Here is a 20,544-nt window from a genome sequence, read left to right on the forward strand (position 1 = left end):
ATGATGTTGAGATGTGTCTGTTACTTGAACTCTGTGAAGCATTTATTTGGGCCACAACTTCTGAAACTGGTACCTCTAATGAACTTATCCTCTGCTGCAGAGGTAACTCTGGGTTTTCCTTTCCTGTGCCGGTCCTCATGAGAGCCAGTTTCACCATAGTGCTTGATGATTTTTGTGACTGCAATTGAAGAAACTTTCAAAGTTCCTGATATTTCCAGATTGAATGACCTTTGAATCCCAGAACTGACAACGTAAAAATCTGTCGTTCTGCCCCTGAGCAAGGCAGTTAACTCACTGTTCCCCGGGCGCCAAAGAGGTGGATGTTGATTATGGCAGCTCCCCGCACCTCTCTGATTCAGAGGGGTTAGGTTAATTGCGGAAGACACATTGAATTGACATGAATCACATTGACATGAAAGCATTCAGTTGTACAATTGACTAGGTATCCCCCTTTCCCTTTCCCTTTCATGTCTTAAAGTAATAATGGACTGTCATTTCTCTTTGCTTATTGGAGCTGTTCTTCCCATAATATGGACTTTATGGTCTTTTACCAAATAGGGCTATCTTCTGTATACCACCCCTACCTTGTCACAACACAACTTATTGTCTCAAACGCATTAAGATGGAAAGAAATTCCACAAATACATTTTTATCAAGGCACACCTGTTAATTGAAATGCATTCCAGGTGACTACCTCATGAAGCTGGTTGAGAGAATGCCAAGAGTGTGCAAAGCGGTCATCAAGGCAACGGGTGGTTATTTTGAAGAATCTTAAATATAAAATATATTTTGATTTGTTTATCATTTTTGTTATTTGTTATTTCATAATTTCGATGTCTTCACTATTATTCTACAATGTATAAAATAGTAAAAACATAGAAAAACACTGGAATTAGTGGGTGTGTCCAAACTTTTGACTGGTACTGTATATATAAATATATTTCAGACTCTGACATTGCTCGATCTGATATTTTTGGAAGTTATGTGTATTGTTTTGTTTTGTTCGGTATTACTGCCCTGTTGGAGACAGAAACATAAGCCTTTCTCTGCACCTGCGATAACATCTACAAACTATTTGTACACAACCAATCAAAATTGAATTATTGTAATTGATTCATTAAAAAAGTTGAATGTTAATGCAGATTGTATTTTGTTTGTTTTTATTTTGAGGAATCTTTAAGGGTGCCAATCACTTTGACATGTATCTTTCATTGAGAAAATAAATATTACTTCTTAATCTCATGGGGCGGCAGGTAGCCTAGTGGTTAGAGCATTAAGCCAGTAACCAAAAGGTTGCTAGATTGAATCCCTGAGCTGAGAAGGTAAAAATCTGTCTATCTGCCCCTGAACAAGGCAGGTTGTTCCTCCAACCTACAAGGTTGTTCCTACAGTAGGCTATCATTGTAAGTAAGAATTTGTTCTTAACTGACTTGCCTAGTTAAATATAAAATATCTTCAAATTAACCACCTGTTGCCTTGATGACCGCTTTGCGCACTCTTGGCAAAAAATATTTTTCTGAGTACAATATAATAATATTTTTTGGGGAGCATACAATATAGCTCAGTATTTGTATGATTTATTTTATTTAAAAAATTATTCTCATCTTTATCAAGGAAGCCAATAATTTTAGACCTGACTGTAGTTACAGGAAGCTATGGTTTTATTATATAATGAAATATGTAATAGTCAAGCCCCAGTACTAGCAACTAGTTTAAAATCAGTCAGTAATTTCTTTTATTTTATTTGGACTACAAAACAGAACAACAATTCCCATAAATGAAGTGGTCCTTCCTTGGAACATATAGAAAGGTGGCATTTTAATAACAGTCTTTTAATCTTTAGTTATTAACAGTTTAAGGAATTTGTTCTGGTTGTCAGTTCCACAGCGTCTGCTCTGAACATTACTCTGTATCTGGAGTTCATGTTCCATCGAGTCCACTTGAAAGGCCAACTAAAGAAAATGTGCATTAAATACCAAAACAAACATGGAAACCACAAGCCCTACTGGTATGTGTGATGTTTGGCCACAGAGTCAGTCCGAGTGTACAGTATGTCTGCTGGAAGGAGATATACAGTACTATTTCTCGAGTAAACATCTATTTAAGCAATAAGGCATGAGGGTGTGTGGTATATGGCCAATATACCACGGCAAGGGGCTGTACTTATACACAGTGCGGAGTGCCCGGATACAGCCATTAGCCGTGGTATATTGGCCATATACCACAAACCCCCGAGGTGCATTAATGCTATTATAAACTGGTTACCAATGTCATTAGAGCAATAAAAATCAACGTTTTGTCATACATGTGGTATAGAGTTTAAAGGAAGAACCTCGGTCTGATATATCACAACTGTCAGCCAATCAGAATTCAGGGCTCAAACCACCCAGTTTATGGGTTGAAAGGTGTTGTCTCCACTCTTATAAGACATACATCATCATACATGGGGAGTAGAGACATATTATATCTTGGATTTTAATGTATCCCTCTCCAATGTTATAATGGGCACTTTTAGTAAGTACAATGAGATAACGGGATAATGTTATAAAGTTTGTTATTATTTAAACGCTTTAGAAAAAGACTCCCTAGTACACCCTGCTGGTTGTGAAGGTTCCAATAGCTACAGCCAAGCATTGTCTCTTTCAGCAGAACATTCAGAGCCCGATGCATTGTTATGTCAATAAAGAGAAGAGCATGAAAAGGGGCATGTTTTTTACATTTCAACCGTGATACAGTTTTAAGACGCTATGACATTCCTGAGAAGCTTTTGGCTGGACAACACAAGAGGCCCGTCCTTTGACTGCTAGAGCCACATTAATAATATTGATCATGTTCAAATTACTGTGACTTGAGACATGGTGTATTTTTTAGGAAATGTGTCACAACAGAGGATCAAAAAGAGTCTTTTAGCTGCTTAACCCATCCTCATCTCTCGCACCCCGCTCCCCACGCCCTTCTCTCTCCTGCCTGAGGCTATGTTATTGAGTTGTGGAGCCAAATTGTTTCTATTTTGTATTGTGAGACTCCATCCTGTCTCCCAGTCTCTAAACCCTAACCACAGTTGGCAGCGTAGCCACCCTGACTTAGGAATGGTGGGTTCTAATGGTTACACCCTCACAGTTCTAGAACACACACACAAACATAGAGCCATGGAGGAGTTCACTCCTCACTTCACAGGAAGAAATGGAGTCACCCTGTCTGTGGGCTCTTACAATAAAACCACTTCTGCTCTCACAACACAAACCCACAGGCAGGAAGGGGTCACTGTGAGGTACCCGTCCCCGCAAATATCAGGAGTCGGAACCTTCTGACACGACTCTTAGAAGTTCAGGGAACCACTCCCAACACCACATCACTTTGCACATGATAAGCAACAACATGACAAACCACAACAGTTACACTCATGAAATATACTCATAGGCTGTGACTGCAGAGGTTGAGGGACATTATAACAACACTGTCACTTTGTATGGATAAACACAGAATTGATGACAGTGACATACAGCACCAGTCAAAAGATTGGACACAGCCACTCATTCAAGGGTTTTTCTTTATTTTATTATTTTCTACATTGTAGTATGATAGTGAATACATCATAACTTTTAAATAACACATATGGAATCATGTAGTAACCAAAAAAAAGTGTTAAACAAATCAAAATATATTTTATATCTGAGATTCTTCAAAGTAGCCACCCTTTGCCTTGATGACAGCTTTGCACGCTCTTGGCTAATGCACGCTCAAGGCTAATGGTGGCTACTTTGAAGAATCAAAAATATATTTTTTTTGTTACTATATGATTCCATATCTGTTATTTCATAGTTTTGATGTCTTCACTATTATTCTACAATGTAGAAAATAGTTGTTTTTTTTAAATAAGAAAAACTATTGAATGAGTAGGTGTGTCCAAACTTTTGACTGGTACTGTATTTCAGTGGTACAACAATAGCACCTCAGGCTACGTTCTCATAAAAGTCATTCATCAGAAAACAACATTGACTTGAAGTTTAGCGCCATACATGGGAAGTTAAGAAAAAAACTGTTGACCAGAAATGTGGGGACTGCGGTGACATGTGTCTTTCATGTTGTCATAGTCAAAGACAAATGCACCAATTGACAGATCTCACCATCGTATCTTCTTGTCCCCAAATTACTGCTCACATTGGTACGCCCACACGTTGAAAAAGGATATGTTTTGTGTTAGATGTATTTAAACATGTCGTAAACCAGAACCAGAGCTTGCCCTCGCGGACCCAAGGCTGAGTGTGTTGAATACTAATTTGCTCTGTGTTTGATGCCCATATTCGATGTGCTGCTGCTGAGTTATGCCTGGGCCAGACCCTGGAGTCAACGTCGGCTCCCCTAACCTGCTTCTCAGACGAACCGGAACTCATGAGAGACATACAGAGTTTACATTTCTCTTTGTCGGACGTTTTGTGGTTTTGCCAGCCTGCGCCAGGTCTGTCAACCTCTATTGTCTTTGTGAAATGAGAGGGCATCTCTGGCCTGGTTAATTTTGTATAAAACTGTGGTTTTGTGTCTGGAAAGTGGAAAACATGTTGGAAATCGAAAAATTACTGTAGGTTTCACCCTATAGTGTTTATAAAGTATCTACAATGGCTGTATTTGCCTATATTTAGTTCCCCTGAAAGTGAAGGAACAGAGTTTGTTTGCGTGTATGGTATATCTCAAGTACAGGGTATATTTTGAGTGCCACTTACTGTTTACCCAATATCACACTCCTTACTTATTTAAGAGAGTCCAGCAAGATGAGATGGAGAAGATTGAGAAGCACATCAAATCATCCAAAGGCAAGAACGACGCAAAGCCATTGGACAAGCCTGAACAGTAAGAGCAAATCTTTCCTCTGTGCCAAGTCTGTCCTGTTTCTGTTTCTCGCTCAATTGCTGGTGATAGGAAAGGTCAGGAAAATGGCAATTTCTAAATAGGCCCTGTTGAAGTATTTTAACACTTTTGTTAAAATAATAAAATATAATTTTGTTCTTTCTCTTTCCTATTTTCTAAGGTTTCTCTTCCAGTTGTCCCAAATCCCCAATTTCTCAGGAAGGGTGTTTGGCATCCTCTTTCAATCAACCTTTGTTGAATGTATCTCCTCCATCATCTGGAAAGTAGAAATCTTCAGAGAGTGTGTACAGTAAGTCTCCTCTTCTCTACATCGAGAGTGTTGAGTACATAAGGAATGAGAGCCATTTTCTCTGCAGATGGCAAATAAACAGTATGCCTCATTGGTACTAGAGGCACTGAACTGAACTATCTCTCTCTTCTTCTGTTTGTGTTTACACCTCTGTCTCCTCATTCTCTTTCCAATTCTCTTTTTTACTCTCCATATTTTTTCGCTCCCTCTTCTCTACCCCTCTCTTATACAGTATATTCTGTCCCTCATTTCTCTACATCTTTCTCCTTTCCTTTCTCCTTCTCTTCTCTTCCTTCTCTCCCTCCCCTTCCTCTACCTCCATGTCTTTCCCCATGCTGTCTATCAGACTCTGCAGAGTGATCAGTGTGTGTTGCAGGTGCTAGGCCTCATCTTAGCTTTTGGGAACTTCATGAACGGAGGGAACCGATCGCGTGGGCAGGCTGACGGATTCACTCTGGACATCCTGCCAAAACTCAAGGACATCAAGAGCAGTGTGAGTGTGTGTTGAGCTCTGACCGTAACTGCCCTATTATGGTGCTTAGGCAATTATTTGCCCCCAAATGAGTGAGTGACTGACTGTTTATTAGATTTTAGTGTATGATCAGTGCTGTCATGTAAGAACACAGTGCTCAGTTTTTACGGTATTGGAATCCTAGAGAGATGCCCATAAAGAACATAAGACACGTTACCAGCTCTAAGTTATGACATTCTCCCCAGCAGAGATTTCACTCGTGTTTGATCCATTGCTTTGAGGTGATGAACTTTTAAGTCCTCTTTAGATATGTTCTACATACCAATCGAAACATTCTGCTCTAAAATGATTAGATTAATGACAAAAAGTAAATTATGGTTTATTTATTTGGATCCTTTGCCCCCCTCTCTCTTCCAGGATAACTGTCTTTGTCTTTTGTCATACATCGTTGCTTACTATCTAAGGAACTTTGATGAGGTATGTTTTGGTTCCTGTTTATTTGAATCCCTTTCTGATTTACTTAGATATCTATCCAACCACCTTTTCATCTTCTCTCTCGCCCGAGGATAGAATGGCTTTTCTTATCAAATTATTTATTTTCCTTTTCCTCATTTGCAAAAGAAATGAATGTCTCCTTCCCAGTTCGCCTGGACCTGTAGTACGTTAGCTTCCACAGGATCCAAAGGAGGCCTATTGTAAATAATTAGGTTAGCCAGATGAGATGAACTCAGCCAAAAGTATATTGCCAAAATCAACATACACAACGTGGTTCTCGGCTCCTAATGGCTCCCTAGTAATACTGATGGACATGACGAACGTACGCTTTGATTACAATGGCTCCACTCTAGCTGATGGCCATTACCACCATGCAACATTATCTTACTGGAAATGTTTGGACTACTGATAAGAATGGCAGCGACATCCATCCCAATCTTACCTGAGATGTATGTATCTTTGATGATGATTGCCTTTGACTGTGTGTGTGCGTGTGTGCGTGTGTGCGTGTGTGTGTGTGTGTGTGTGTGTGTGTGTGTGTGTGTGTGTGTGTGTGTGTGTGTGTGTGTGTGTGTGTGTGTGTGCGTGCGTGCGTGCGTGCGTGCGTGCGTGCGTGCGTGCGTGCGTGCGTGCGTGCGTGCGTGCGTGCGTGCGTGCGTGCATGCATGCTCAGGATGCCAGTAGAGAGACATGTGTCTACCCTCTCCCTGAACCCCAGGACCTCTTCTAGGCCTCTCAAATGAAGTTTGACGACTTTCAGAGAGACCTACGCAAGCTAAGGAAAGATCTTAATGGTGAGACTGACTCCCACAAATATATTCTGGTCCATTTGTAGCTCTATTTATAATCCTTGAGCTATATATGTTGAACGGTAGGTAGTAAACCTGAATCAACGTTGATTATGACAGGTGTCACATCATGTTTATGATACCGTTGTGTAGGATTTATGAAAGTATTACTTATTTTAAATGCATTCCTGTATCTCTATAACGGAAAATTCTTCAAAGTTTGCCGAGACATAGTGATGTTTTGATCACAAAACAGGGTCAACAGATAGCATCTGTTTGTCATACAAACCCCCAAACTAGAACCAGATGGAGAGTCCGGAGTAGGCTCCTCCAGAATCTGCTAGGCGCCCTTTTACTGTCCTCACAACACAGAGCTCCAAAAAAAATGAAGGTTCAGGGTGCTTCTTCTACCTGTGCTCCAGCTCATGTCCCTCAGAGTGAGTCAAGGGCCTGGAGAGGCCGCCTTATTCATGCAGCACCCGCATACGCACATTACAAACCATAAGATCTGAAGGTCCCATAATAAAAGCCATCAGTGTACTGTATGGGTAGCAATAATGTTTGACTGCCATCTAGTTGAACAAGAACAGAATATTTTTTTGTAAGTCTGTGTATCCTTTTCATAATACTTCAAACCAAATACTAGGTCACTTCGCATATAATATGAGTCCAGGTAGCACTTATAAACATGTTAGAGGTTTACAGGGAATTACCTCGATCAGAATAGGGTTAGGCTGAAAGTCTTTCAAGTTTTTTCCCCAGGGTAACATGAGTCAAATAGTAGGAATTAGGGAACAACAAAAATCCATGATGAAGTGTGGAAATCAGATGAAACATTTAAAGCCAAGTTCACGGTTAAACAAATTCCCTATGAGACCGATTGAATGACTGAATGGGGAAACACGTACATTCATTACTCAGTTCTAACTCATTAACACATTATAGGGGTCAGGTGGGGAAACATTAATGCTAACGGAGTACAACTTTTTGTATGTGTCGATCAAGAATAGTCACCCAAATCTCCTCTGTTCTCTATCACGTATCTTACCGTTAAACCAATCAAGGCTTGTATTTTGCCAACTATGTTTTTTACTGCATTGCAATCAATCTTGTGAAGCATCTCATTATTTGTAGTGCGTGAAGATCGAGTTGACCAGGTCCATTGGGATACTGACTTGCTTGCTCATTCCCAATAGCAGAGGCAGGTTGACATTTATTGTCATGAATCTTGTCCTGGAGGCAGAAATTAGTGATTTCTCCTTAGATAGCAAGCTGCCAAAAAATAGCTTAATTTAAGGTTAATCATTAGGGTTAGCAGTGTGGTTAGGGTTAAAGTTAGGTTTAAAATCAAATTGTATGACTTTGCGCCCGTACCAGCCAGTGACCATTCTGCAGAGCTGCCTCCAGAACAAGATTCATGACGAAATACACTAACCTACATGGCAGAGTACCATGATGGCGCACATAAATGCTTCATCACAAACTGTATAGGGTTCACTTTACAGGGACCAGCTGAGTGCTGTAACAGATGTGGGCTTCAATGACAGTTGCCTGGGGGTTAGGTTGAGTAGGCATCCCATAGCAGTGGGCTGGGATGGCCCTCAGGACAACAGCTAGCTAACTACCTCCACAGAGGGGGCCATGTGGTCAAACAATTAGCTTCGGGAACTCTAACATGCACTTTTTGGATTCATCATGGGCGCTGATGGACCATGACTCTGGAGTGCTCCAAGGGATGCTTAAGGGGTCTGCAGGTTCCAAGGACATCACTCATTGTTTGGAGAAAAGTAGTAGGGTGAATGGGAATGCATCATGACTGGTTAGCTTAGCCCGTTCCATTATGTTTGGTAGTTAGCTCTAATTACATAAACAGGTAGAATGTAATACTGCAATGTCAAAAATGGTCTTATGATTTACAAGCTCATTCTTTGTTGGACAGAAAAACTCATCAAAACATGTTTTTCTTTCTTCCTCCTCCACTCCAGTATGCTCGGCCGAGACAGAGATGGTCAACCAGGTCTCTTCTGGAGAGCACTTGCAACCCTTTAAGGAGAAGATAGAGGCATTTCTGAGTGAAGGTGTCCCAGTTGTGGTTACTTTACAAATGACTCAATCACTGAGGCCATTTGGGGTTGTGGGTGAGACAAATGGACCATTGATCATTGACAAGGGAAGCCATTTTGGTTTTTCAACTGAGAGTCAAGCTTCAAAATGGGTCATTGATCCACCTTATCCTTGGTTAGCTAAACTATAGCTGCCCCAAAGACGAAGGCCAATGACTAATGGCTCAGATATCTCCCTGGATTATGTTCAGTGTCAGAATACCTGAAATGAGGAAGCCATCTTGGCACTGTATATAGAATAGAACGTAGAGATGGGCCATTGATCATCATGCTAACCCTTGGTTAGACTACACTGCATCTGTCCAGCCAAGACTGATGTCTCAGTTGCTCTCCTGGTTAATGTACAGTGTTTGGAAGGAAGATGTGTACAGACCATCATTCAACGCAGTTTCCATGGGGACCTCTGCTTATCCCAGGCTGTATTGAATAACTCAAGGCTATTGTTTCAACTTTTTCCATCTGTTATGATAGATTGCAGCAGCACTTGGTAGTTGAGCCTTTGACCTCTGTCTGAAAGATATTTCAAGAGCAGACCTACATTTTAGTCATTTAGCAGACGCTCTTATCGAGAGTGACTTACATTAGTGAATTCATCATTAGACAACAATGTTTCACAATCCTAGAAAGTACATTTTCCCTCAACAAAGTAGTTATCTGCAAAGTCAGTGCTAGTAGGAAAAGGTGGCAGAATGGAGTGCTCGGGTTGGGGTATAGGGTTTGAACATATCCTAAAGGTAGGGAAGGGCAGTTCCCCTTGTTGCTCCGTAGGCAAGCACCAAGGTATTGAAGATTATGTGAGCTTCGACTGGAAGCCAGTGTAGTGTGCGGAGGAGCAAGGTAGCATAGGAGAACTTGGGAAGGTTGAACACCAGGCGTGCTGTGGCGTACTGGATAAGTTGCAGGGGTTTTGATGGCACAAGCGGGGAGTCCAGCCAACAGAGTTGCAGTAGTCTAGACGGGATATGACAAGTGCATGGATTAGTACCTGTGGCGCTTCTTGTGTGAGGAAAGGTCATACTCTACGGATGTCAAGGCTTTGATGTTTGCAGAGAATGATGTGTTATCCAGGGTCACGCCAAGGTTCTTTGCTCTCTGGGAAGGGGACACCATGGAGTTGTCAGCCATGATTGAGAGGTCTTGGAGCTGGCAGGCCTTCCCCGGGAAAAAGAGCAGCTACATCTTGTCGAGGTTAAGCTTGGGGTGGTGGGCCGACATCCAAGCTGAGACGTCTGCCAGGCAATCAGTGATGTGCGTCGCCAGCTGGGTGTCAGAAGGGGGGGGGGGGGGGTAGTTCAGTGTCATCCACATAGCAATGATAGGGGAGACCATGTGAGGATATGACAGAGCCGAGTGACTTGGTGTAAATAATCGAGGACTGAAGGACACAAGTAGTGAGAAGCAGTTGGAACAGACACAGACCCTCTCCACGCCTGCTGGTAGGAATATAAGAGGAGAGCGGTCTCATTTGAGTGAGCCACCTTGAAGCCTGACTGGTTAGGGTTAAGAAGATCATTCTGAGAGTGATAACGAGAGAATAGGTCATAGACAGCATGCTCAAGTGTTTTGGAACTAAAACACAGAAGGGATACCGTTTTGTAGTTTTTTACTTTGGAGGGGTCAAGTGTTGGTTTCTTGAGGATGGGAGCAACCCTGGCCATCTTGAAGTCAGAGGATGCAGCAAGTGATGAGTTGATGAGGGAAGTAAGGAATGGTAGGTCTTCAGAGATGGTCTAGAGAAGGGAAGAGGGGATGTGGATAAGTCGGTAGGTGGTCGGGCTGCCAGACATCACTAGTCGCAGGATTTTATCTGGAGAGAAAGGGGAGAAAGAGGTCAAAGTGTAGGGTAGTTCTGTTAGAGTGGGACCAGTGGAGTCAGTAGGCTAAGGGAACGAGGAACAGATGTCGTAAACCTTTTTTTCAAATTGGTCGACAAAGTCCTCTGCAGAGCAGAGCAAGGGGCAGGAGGTGGTAGGCGAACAGCTTCTAGTGAGTGGGCAGGGTATACTAAATTAGAAGGGAATGTAGCCAAGGGGTGGGGAGCGTCTGTAAAACCTACAGGGAGAGAAGAGAACAGGGATAGGAAACACACACATACTTGACAAAGCTGCAAAAGAGCCAAATTGGATCATCAGAAGATAACTAGGTGAGATACTCAAGTGAGAGAGTGATGTGGAGCCTTCCTCCTCTTTCCTTCCTCAAACCGCTTGGCAGAAAGTCTTCATTTCAGCGACAACACCACCGCTTGACAAGACCGCCAGCTGCCACTGAATAAACACTCGGAGACTGAAGCACTAACACTAATCGTGTATTGCCCAGCAGAGGTGAAAGATGCAGCTCCCACCACTAATTGCTGGTAGAGTTGAAGAAAACACAGAAAACACCCCCTACAACACAAGACGATTGCTGAAATAGGCCTGAAACTAAGTCCACAGAAACGGACACAAATAATGAGCGAACAGACAGTTCAAACAGCAATGATTAAGTAGGCTACTAGGTAGGACAGCACTTAAATTCAATTGCCTTCGCAAGACAATACCAACAGATACTTATTGAATAAAAAACAGATACTTTCTTCTCTTGTAGGAGCTGATATCCTTCCAAACTATAGATGATGTACATCCAGGCCAAATATGAACACATCATGAGGGCTGTTGGCAGAATTGGACCCTGACAAGGTAGATAGTGTTATCTCGAGGCGAAAGATACAAACACCTATTTAGGCGAGGTGCTAGCTAGCGGAGTAGAACACTTGAAAAATGAAAGGAGAGCCACACACTCTAGGAGCTCAGATACAATCATTGAATAACCTAATATCCAACGTTTCAACAGACAAGCTGTCTTCATCAGGGTATAATGACAAACACTGCAGGGTGACTAGTTTACAGTATATAGTGTCAAAGGACACACACAGGTGTTTGTAATAATGGCCTGAGGTGGCCTGATATCATTGGTTAATTCTCCGATAGATAAAAAAAATAACATGCCATGAATGGATAGCATACGATCATAGATACAATCACAAGAATGGCTTCAGATCAAAGTCTGCATTGAGGCCGAAGTGAGCAAGGGTCTTCAAATTAAAGATCCAGGCAGCCTCTCATTTTAACAATAAATTGTCGAGGTCACCCCCTCTCCTAGGGAGAGTGACATGTTCGATGCTGATATAACTTAGGTACAAAATCGAGTAGGCCGCAACTGGATAAGTTGATTTTTTTGCACCTAATGACGCTACGAGAGTTTTTAATTTATGCTTTGTTTTACCCACATCATTTTTATCACAAGGACAAGTTATTAGATAAATAACGGCCGTAGTGGAGCACGTGATAACACCTTTAATTGGGATCTGAAGGATCTACATTTCTAAGTGCCATTGCATTGAGCACATCCATTACACTCGTAGTTTCCATCCAGTAGGAGTGTAAATAGACGTTGGGCAGGGATCAGAGTTTATCAATTGATCTCTGAGATTTCTGTCCTGAGAATATGACCAAGGAAGGGTCCCGATTAGAATGTGCCACTGTTTGTGAACGATTCCCTTAATTTGTTCAGAGCACTTTGAATAGCGAGTAGTTAGAACACAAGAATGCTTCTTTTTGCGAGACTGTCCTTGAAAAAGATAATGTCTCGGTTTGCTTTGAATTTTCTCAATGGCAGTATTAATCTGACAATTGTTGTACCCCTCTCTTATACCCCGATGAAGACAGCGTGTCTGTCGAAACGGTGGATATTAGGTTATTAAATTATTGCATCTGAGCTCCTAGAGTGTGCGGCTCTCCTTTAACTTTTCAAGGTTGATAGTGTAACCATAATGGCAACCTGGTTTATCTTTGTTTTCCTCCTCCTGTTCATTCTTCACCTCTTTCACTCCCTCTGCTCTTACTATTCCCTATCCGGTCCTTGACCTCTACCCCAGTTTCACCTCTTTTTTTATCCTCCTTCCTCAGCACTATCTGTCTCTCTCTATCTACCTTCTGAAGAAGCCCCTCTCTCGCCATCACTTGTTTACTCTCTGTTCATCTCCATTCCTCCCTCTATCATATCAGGACATCAAATAAACACTTGTAGGGAGCTGTTTACCCTGAGAGCAGTTAAAACAGAGATGATGAATTAGCAGTGGAACGAGGGTTGATGATGAATCCACCTTCCCTCTGCGATCGGCCATGTTTGTTTTCATTTGACCACAGTGTGTTTGTTATCACCTTCCCACGAAGACCCATTCAACAACCTCCCGTGAAAGAGTACCTTTCGCCCCTGCATATCAGACCCTTTAACTAACTTACCGCTGAAGTAAAGCCTCCAAAACTCTAAAATAATGGAACTATTCTCATCAGAACAGACAAAGTATTGTGTAAAGCCAAGATAAAAATGTTTATTGATGAATGTTTCACAACTCTTAAGTGTAAGGTTTGGTTGTCATGTCTATTAAAACATGTGGGATGTCTTTCTAGGCAGTTTTACATGGGCTTTGCGGCAGGCTATTTCTAGCTAACTGTTTCCATTCTTGTTGTAAGACTGAGCTCACTGACCCTTTCTCAAGTGCTTTTGTATTCAAATGAGAGTTGGTAATTTGTAACACATGTTCTTCCACTATGTCGCTCTCTGTCCTTGAGTCGCAGTTTAAAGGAAGCCTGGATGAAAGTGTCCCTCTGAAAGAAATATTGGGTTTTCCCTTGAGGCAAATGACGAGGTTGTCCACAGAGAGAGGAATGTTCGATATAACACTGACATGTGACTTGGAAGGCTCCAGACGAAATTCACTGGGTGCCTCCACTGCAGAAAAAAAAGCAACAACAGCAATGTCTTATTTGTGTTATTTCTATAATTTCAGACCCCGGGGTTAAACAGTTTCTGGCTCCACAGTTTCGACCACTCTTGTTTATTTTCTGACCATGAAACTAACCACAGAATAACAGTGGAAGCGGACTCGTAGGAACGGCACTGTTTGGTCTAGCTCGATTTTCCCCACTGGTTTCACAGATTCTCATGCGTGCGATGCCTTTGATGGAGCCTCTATTCCTCTGAACAGAACATTGGCCATGTGATAATCTGTTTCTGATGTAAATAACGATTAGTTATACTAGCTGCATGCTCTCTTCAGGGGACTGACTACTGCCTTGGCTAGTAGAGTTGTCTCCAGGAGTAGGCCTAATCTACACGTAACATCATGTCAGATAAGATCTATTCATTGTTGTCCTAAATGTATTTTGAAACCTCTAGACTAGCACTGTAAAACTCAAATGGGTCACTATATTGATTCACTGCATCATGGATTCCATACTCCTTTGGTGACTGTTGTTGTATTGATCTGATGACATCCATCCTGTTCTGATTTCTGATTGGTTATTGATGAGCAACAGAAAGCAGATGTAAAAATGGGGATCAGTTATAGGATGATTTAGTATGGGGAGCCGTGGACAAAAGTGATCGTCCCATTGGACATGTCAGGGTTCCTTAGATGTGGCTCTGGCTTCAATTACACACAGCGATTTGATATTCCCTGAATAAAGGCAGGCCAGAGATCCATGCCAGGAGAGATTCCTGATCGTCTGCTTTAGTGGATGTCTTGGAAAGCTATGAAGAGGTTATGGGTAATTTCAGACCAATAAACGGTTTTAGGCTGCTACGGATTTGGAATATGCTCTTGAAAGCTACTAAGACATTTCTTAGAATTGTGTGTGAAAGCAAAACCAATATAACTGGAGAGACACGCACATGCGATAGGCTGGGTTTGAACCCGGGTCGACTGCACACCAAAATACTCGGTTGTTAGCCCAAGCGCCATTGTAGTTCACTGAACCAACTCTCTTACACTTCACCTTAGCTTTAAAATGTTCCTCTGCTCATTGCACACTACAAGACTGTGTTAGCCTGCTAAACTAAAACCTTGGTCTATAGGCATTATCTCTGGGAGCTAATGCAAGTCAGGTCTCAAACAACATTGGTTCACCGGACCACCTTGGCTACAGTAGCACAGACTTCCTCGATATCTCTATGAAGTTAGCTGGAAAGAGAGAGAATTATGAAAAAATCCCTCCTAAGGCTAAGGATATCCTCTGGAATTCCTCTGCCTGTTTGAGGCTTTGCACAACGTGATGCTGCTCTCTCATATCAAGTTATTCTGTGGACGAGTTTGAGGACATTTCATAATAATTTACTGAACTCAATAATACTAAATGTACACAAAGAATACTTGCCCAGAAAACCATGGAGTTCATCTATCAGTGGTGCCACCACAATCATTTCAACACTCAATTACATGAACTAACCCTGAAAATGACAGCAAGTGTTAATAATGTTGATGTGTGAAATCCTGTGTAAACCGTCTGTATATGCAAAACCAATCATTCTGCCTTTATTGAAAATGGTTAAATCTATTCAGTACTGATAATAAAACCTTGTTCTATGCCTTACGTGTAACCACATTGTTATCATCACCGCAATGTAGCTTAATGTTGTCCATGATGACTTAACTAGTAACTAGCTCATGGGCTGGAGTGCCACATGTTTCTATAATGATCCATTACTGCTGTCCTTGCCTTTACATAGCCTACTACTTCACTTCCTGATGTTGTCCTGTTGAGTGGCTTGTTATCTACCGTATGCCTATATTCTGACTATGTTTTCTTTTTATAGCTAAAACTGATCTGGAGGCACAAGAAACATTTTTTTTTAAAGATGTTCGAGCTGCAGTATGATAACATTGGCTCAAAGGATAATGTTGTGTCAGAACAATTTTCAATACAGCGAACTGAGTTCACTCACTTCTATTGTCTACTACTGCATGCCAGTACGTACAGGTCCTGTGTCGATGTTTAGATCCCGAGGCTACATGGAACCTCTACCTCTAGATGGCCTTGACTGCGGGTCCTATGATAGACTGAAGGCCTCCAGTGTCTGTGTTGTTTACCTAAGCAAAGCCAGAGTAGACAGCGTTGGCTCCGGGCTTCTGTTAACACTAGGCAGGAAAGTGTTCCCTCCAAACTCCAAACAAAGGGTCCCCAACCTGTCCAGAGCATTGATCAAGCGCAACGCCAGGGCATTTGTCACTTTCACGTGTGCTCTCTCTTCCTCTATTTATCTTTCTCTCCTTTCTGTCTCTCTCTCTCTCTCTCTCCCTTTCTTTATGTGTGTGTCCCTCTTGAGACTTGAGCACATCAAGATTCATTTCCTTTTAAGGGTTTATAACCTGTACGCCTAGAATTGTATCTGTGGAGGGAAAATATTTATGTTATCGACTTAGGAAAGAATGCCATTGTGGCAGCTAATACATTCTAATATTTGCTGTGTTTTATTACGAAATGGCCAGTCGCCTCTATTTAGTATACTTCCATATCAAGTTTAATGCATGAAATGGTCTTAAGATTAACTTTTTACTTTTCACATTTTGCATAATTATTATAAGCATACAGGTTTCACAATGACTTAGTCTTTCTGTAATCTATTGTTGTAATTTTGGTATTTTAGGTTTGATTTCATGTTTTTGTTCTGTCTATCCTCAGTTTCTTGCAGTTTAGCTTGTTCTTTTCAGTCAAGGCTAAGGCAGGTGAGAAGGAAGTGTCTCCCAACACGCTGTTCTCGGTGTGGCATGAGTTCTCCACTGATTTCAAATACCTTTGGAAGAAGGAAAACAAAGGATGTTACAGGAACCGTAAGGATTGGTGTAAAATACACTTTGCAGTCCTTTCATGTGTGTTGAGTCTATCCTATTCAATGAAAGCCACTCTTTCTTTGGGGATTGTTGTACAATGTATGTTCTGACCTTCTACAGACCTACCACAGAATGACTGTACATGTCAAAATGACATGTCTACTGCACTACTATATTCCCCTGTGCATGAACACAATGAACATACTGTTTCACATTCACCTTCAAGCACATTACCTTGACAAGCCAATTGAAGTCATCTGTCAGCTTAATGTGTAGAATAAAGCACCTTGACTGAGGTCAAATGTAGTGCACATTGAGCTCTTCAACTCCCTTTGAAACAATAGAGAAGGGTGTGTGTTGTAACAACCACGGATGCTGTAGCAACCGAACACCATTAATCCCAGTATGCAGTATATGTTTTATGTAATCATTTCATAGCAGGGAGAAGCATAAGACAAACCGACATTTTGCTTCCTATAGAAGTTAAAGATGGAATCTGCAGTAGGGGAAACAGCGCCACTGTCCGCCCCACCGCCATTGTTATGGTTTTATTTTGTTGACGAAGTGGAGGTGTACTGCAACAACAACAAATTGCAGTGCATATTCTGCTGTCTGTCGCGTGTGCAATGATGTCAGAGGGAAGAAAACAGTGTTTGTTGTTTGCAGTAACTTCTTTGTTGTAATATCTTAAACGGATAGGTCAGCTTCACAATTAAGGATTCCAGCTTCATATCGCTGAAAAGTTAAACCAACCCTGTTAGGTCAATATCAAGCAGAAAGTCAGGAGTTCTCATAGATGAGTGTTGAATCTTCAGTGTTGGAATGATCCCCAAACATGAGTTTCCAATAGCATGCATCACATGTTCACTATTAGATCCTATCAGAGTCATTCAAATTCATAGATAAGATGAGAGAGAGGAGGGTTGAAATGACCCAGATCGGTTTCTTAACCCCACCAATAAAAAGAACACATGAGTGATTCTGTTAGCTTCCAGTGGTTTGATGGGTTTAGAGATAGCATTTGAAATGCAAATTGTTTTGTTCTGCTGGATGTAGATTAGATTGTGATATGTATTTGCTCATTTGCTGGATAAGTAACAAAAACAAATTTGTAATCATTAACTATTTGGCCTACAGTGTACCACCATCTATAAAATTGAGAGCCCCCCCCCCCCCCCCCCCCCCCGACTTACTACAAAGGCATAGCAAATTTGGACGAACACGCACACACATTTGAATTTACTGGTCTAGAATTGGGATGGGCAACTGGCGGCCAAAGGCCCCCCTTTTATAGGCTCGTGGATACATTTCTGAAGGCAAAAAAAAGTATATTGAGAGTGTAATTTCAAAATTTGGTTGTGCATCAGAAGTCACTAACAGTCACTTAATTAGCATGTCAGCAAACATTGTTTAGATTGGTATGTTAGTCTAGCAGCCACCTATCTAAACTTGTAGAAATCATGGTCGATTTACCGACCGGGGGGCCCCCATTGATTTTATTAGTCACTCTCAGTCAGATATCATATTAAAAACAGTTATCTCTGCCCCATGGCAAAATGGGCAGGAAATTTGTTATAAAATTGCAAAATCTTCTCTCCGACCCCACGGCAAAATGTGTAGAATGGATGGGGGCAGACAAACTAAATTTCGCTTAGGCCCCCGAAAAGGCTAGGGCCGGCTGTATGTGTGGGTAAGGATGTGGGTACGCAGAACTGCGAGCAACTGACGCCTCCCATGATGAGTTTAGATTTTTTTTATAGCCCCCACCCCCATAAAAGTTGCCCGTCACTGGTCTAGAATGTATCTTTTACCTCGTGCAGTGTGGAAAGTTGTGCCACTGAATGGTTTAGAGCTTGCACTATCGGTACAGTAGATCAGAAAGCGGTTTCTTAAAACAGTGAAACTGGTCACCCAAATCTTTCTTGTGTGTAAACAGCACAGACCCAACTCTTTCTTGTGTGTAAACAGCACAGACCCAAATCTTTCTTGTGTCTAAACAGCACAGACCCAAATCTTTCTTGTGTGTAAACAGCACAGACCCAAATCTTGCCTGGAGAACCTCATTGCTGAACTGCCTGACCTTTTACTACTGCAAACATACCCTATCTCCATTTCTAGGAGAAGATACATTTTAAATGGCTGAAACTATTGGTGTCTTTTCAGACTGAAAATGGGGGGTCTTCAATCAAGCCAGAGAGAAGGCCTCGTACAGCATCAAACCCAAACAGTCTTCTGGAATAGTGAGTTCTCTTTTTTGTCTCTTTTGTCTTTGTCCTAACCCCTTTATGTCTTTATTTTGTCTTCTTATTCTTTGTATATTTCTCCCATTCTCACTCGTTTTGAAAATCTCTGTATAAATTTCCCCCCACCCGTCACCATTTTGAGTGCATAGGATTCTCGCATACCTTATTTTTGTTCGAAAATGCACGGATGAATTCATTTACGTGCACCATTGTAATGTCTGTAGCTCACTTTCATCTGTTTTGTGTTCCACAGAAAGCCAAACTGGGTCAGTAGATCTGAGCCAATGGACTGGTCTTATCCAGGATAAGTTTGCACAAGTGAGATCAACACAAGCTTTTTAGCTATTGTATTGTGTTTAAAAATATATTTACTGTGTTATTTTCTTTTTTAATTGTTTCTTTCAGTCACCTAACTGAGTATATGTATGCCTGACAGGTTGTCACCTTGTTGGAAAGTGTGATATTAACACAGTACCACACTTTGCCGTAATCTGTCAATGATAAATTTCCCCTAGTTTCAAACAGCGCATTCTGCTGTCCAAAGTAAGAATGTAGATTTAATTAAAGAGCTAATAATTTTTGGACAGGTGCCATTGTAAAGAGAAATACATTGTTTTACAGTGAGACATGTGTTGTGGTATCAGCCTATCCCCTGTAGCTATAGATAAGACACCAGTTAAGACAATCATGTTTTACAGAGAAAATAAGCTATTTATATCAATCTCTGCACTGCCTTCAAGTATAAAGAGGAGCACAAAAGTGGGCCTATATAAATATTTGCCTACCGGATAGCAAGTGCCTAGTTAAAGACAAATGAGCCAATGAAATTCAACTAAATTACTCTGTCAATACAACCTGTATGGAAACCAGTCCTGCTCAGTGAAAACCTGCATTGTGACAATCATCAGTTTATCATGCACCATAGTTCAAGAATGATACGTGATGTACAGTTGTGGTTTATGCAATAAATCATGAAATGAACCGTGACTTGAGCTTAGCTGCTAAGGTATTTAGTACGTCATCAGGACTTCTCATCATCCTCTATTGTTTTGATTAGCTACAGCGCCTCACTTTTTCTACGTTTTGTTGTGTTACAGATTGGGATTCAAATGGATTTCACTGCAGTGTTTTTGTCAATGATCTACACAAAATACTCTGTAATGTCAAAGTGGCTTTTTGCTTTGAACATTTGTAAAAGATGAATGTAAAATAAAACACTAATATCTTTATTAGATAAGTATTCACCCCCCTGAGTCAATACACCTTTGGCAGTGATTACAGCTGTGTGTCTTTTTGGGTACGTTTCTAAGAGTTTTCCATACCTGGATTGTACATACAACATTTGCCCATTATAATTTGTTTAATTCTTCAAGCTATGTCAAATTGGTTGTTGATTATTGCTAGACAACCATTTTCAGATCTTGACATAGATTATCAAGCAGATTTAAGTCAATACTGAAAGTCGGCCACTCAGGAAGATTCACTGTCTTCTTGGTAAGCAACTCCAGTGTAGATTTGGCCTTGTGTTTTTGGTTATTGTCCTGCTGAAAGGTGAATTCATCTCCCAGTATCTGGTGGAAAGCAGACTGAACCAGGTTTTCCTCTAGGATTTTGCATGTG

General features: G+C 41.2%; 1 pseudogene; it reads left to right on the top strand.

Moving 5' to 3' along the window:
* LOC110503097 overlaps nt 1-11,989 on the top strand; it is a 49,581-nt pseudogene extending 37,592 nt beyond the window's left edge.
* Nucleotides 11,990-20,544: the final 8,555 nt, after the last annotated feature.

Source organism: Oncorhynchus mykiss, chromosome 23, assembly GCF_013265735.2.
Source record: "Oncorhynchus mykiss isolate Arlee chromosome 23, USDA_OmykA_1.1, whole genome shotgun sequence".
Classification (NCBI taxonomy): domain Eukaryota; kingdom Metazoa; phylum Chordata; class Actinopteri; order Salmoniformes; family Salmonidae; genus Oncorhynchus; species Oncorhynchus mykiss.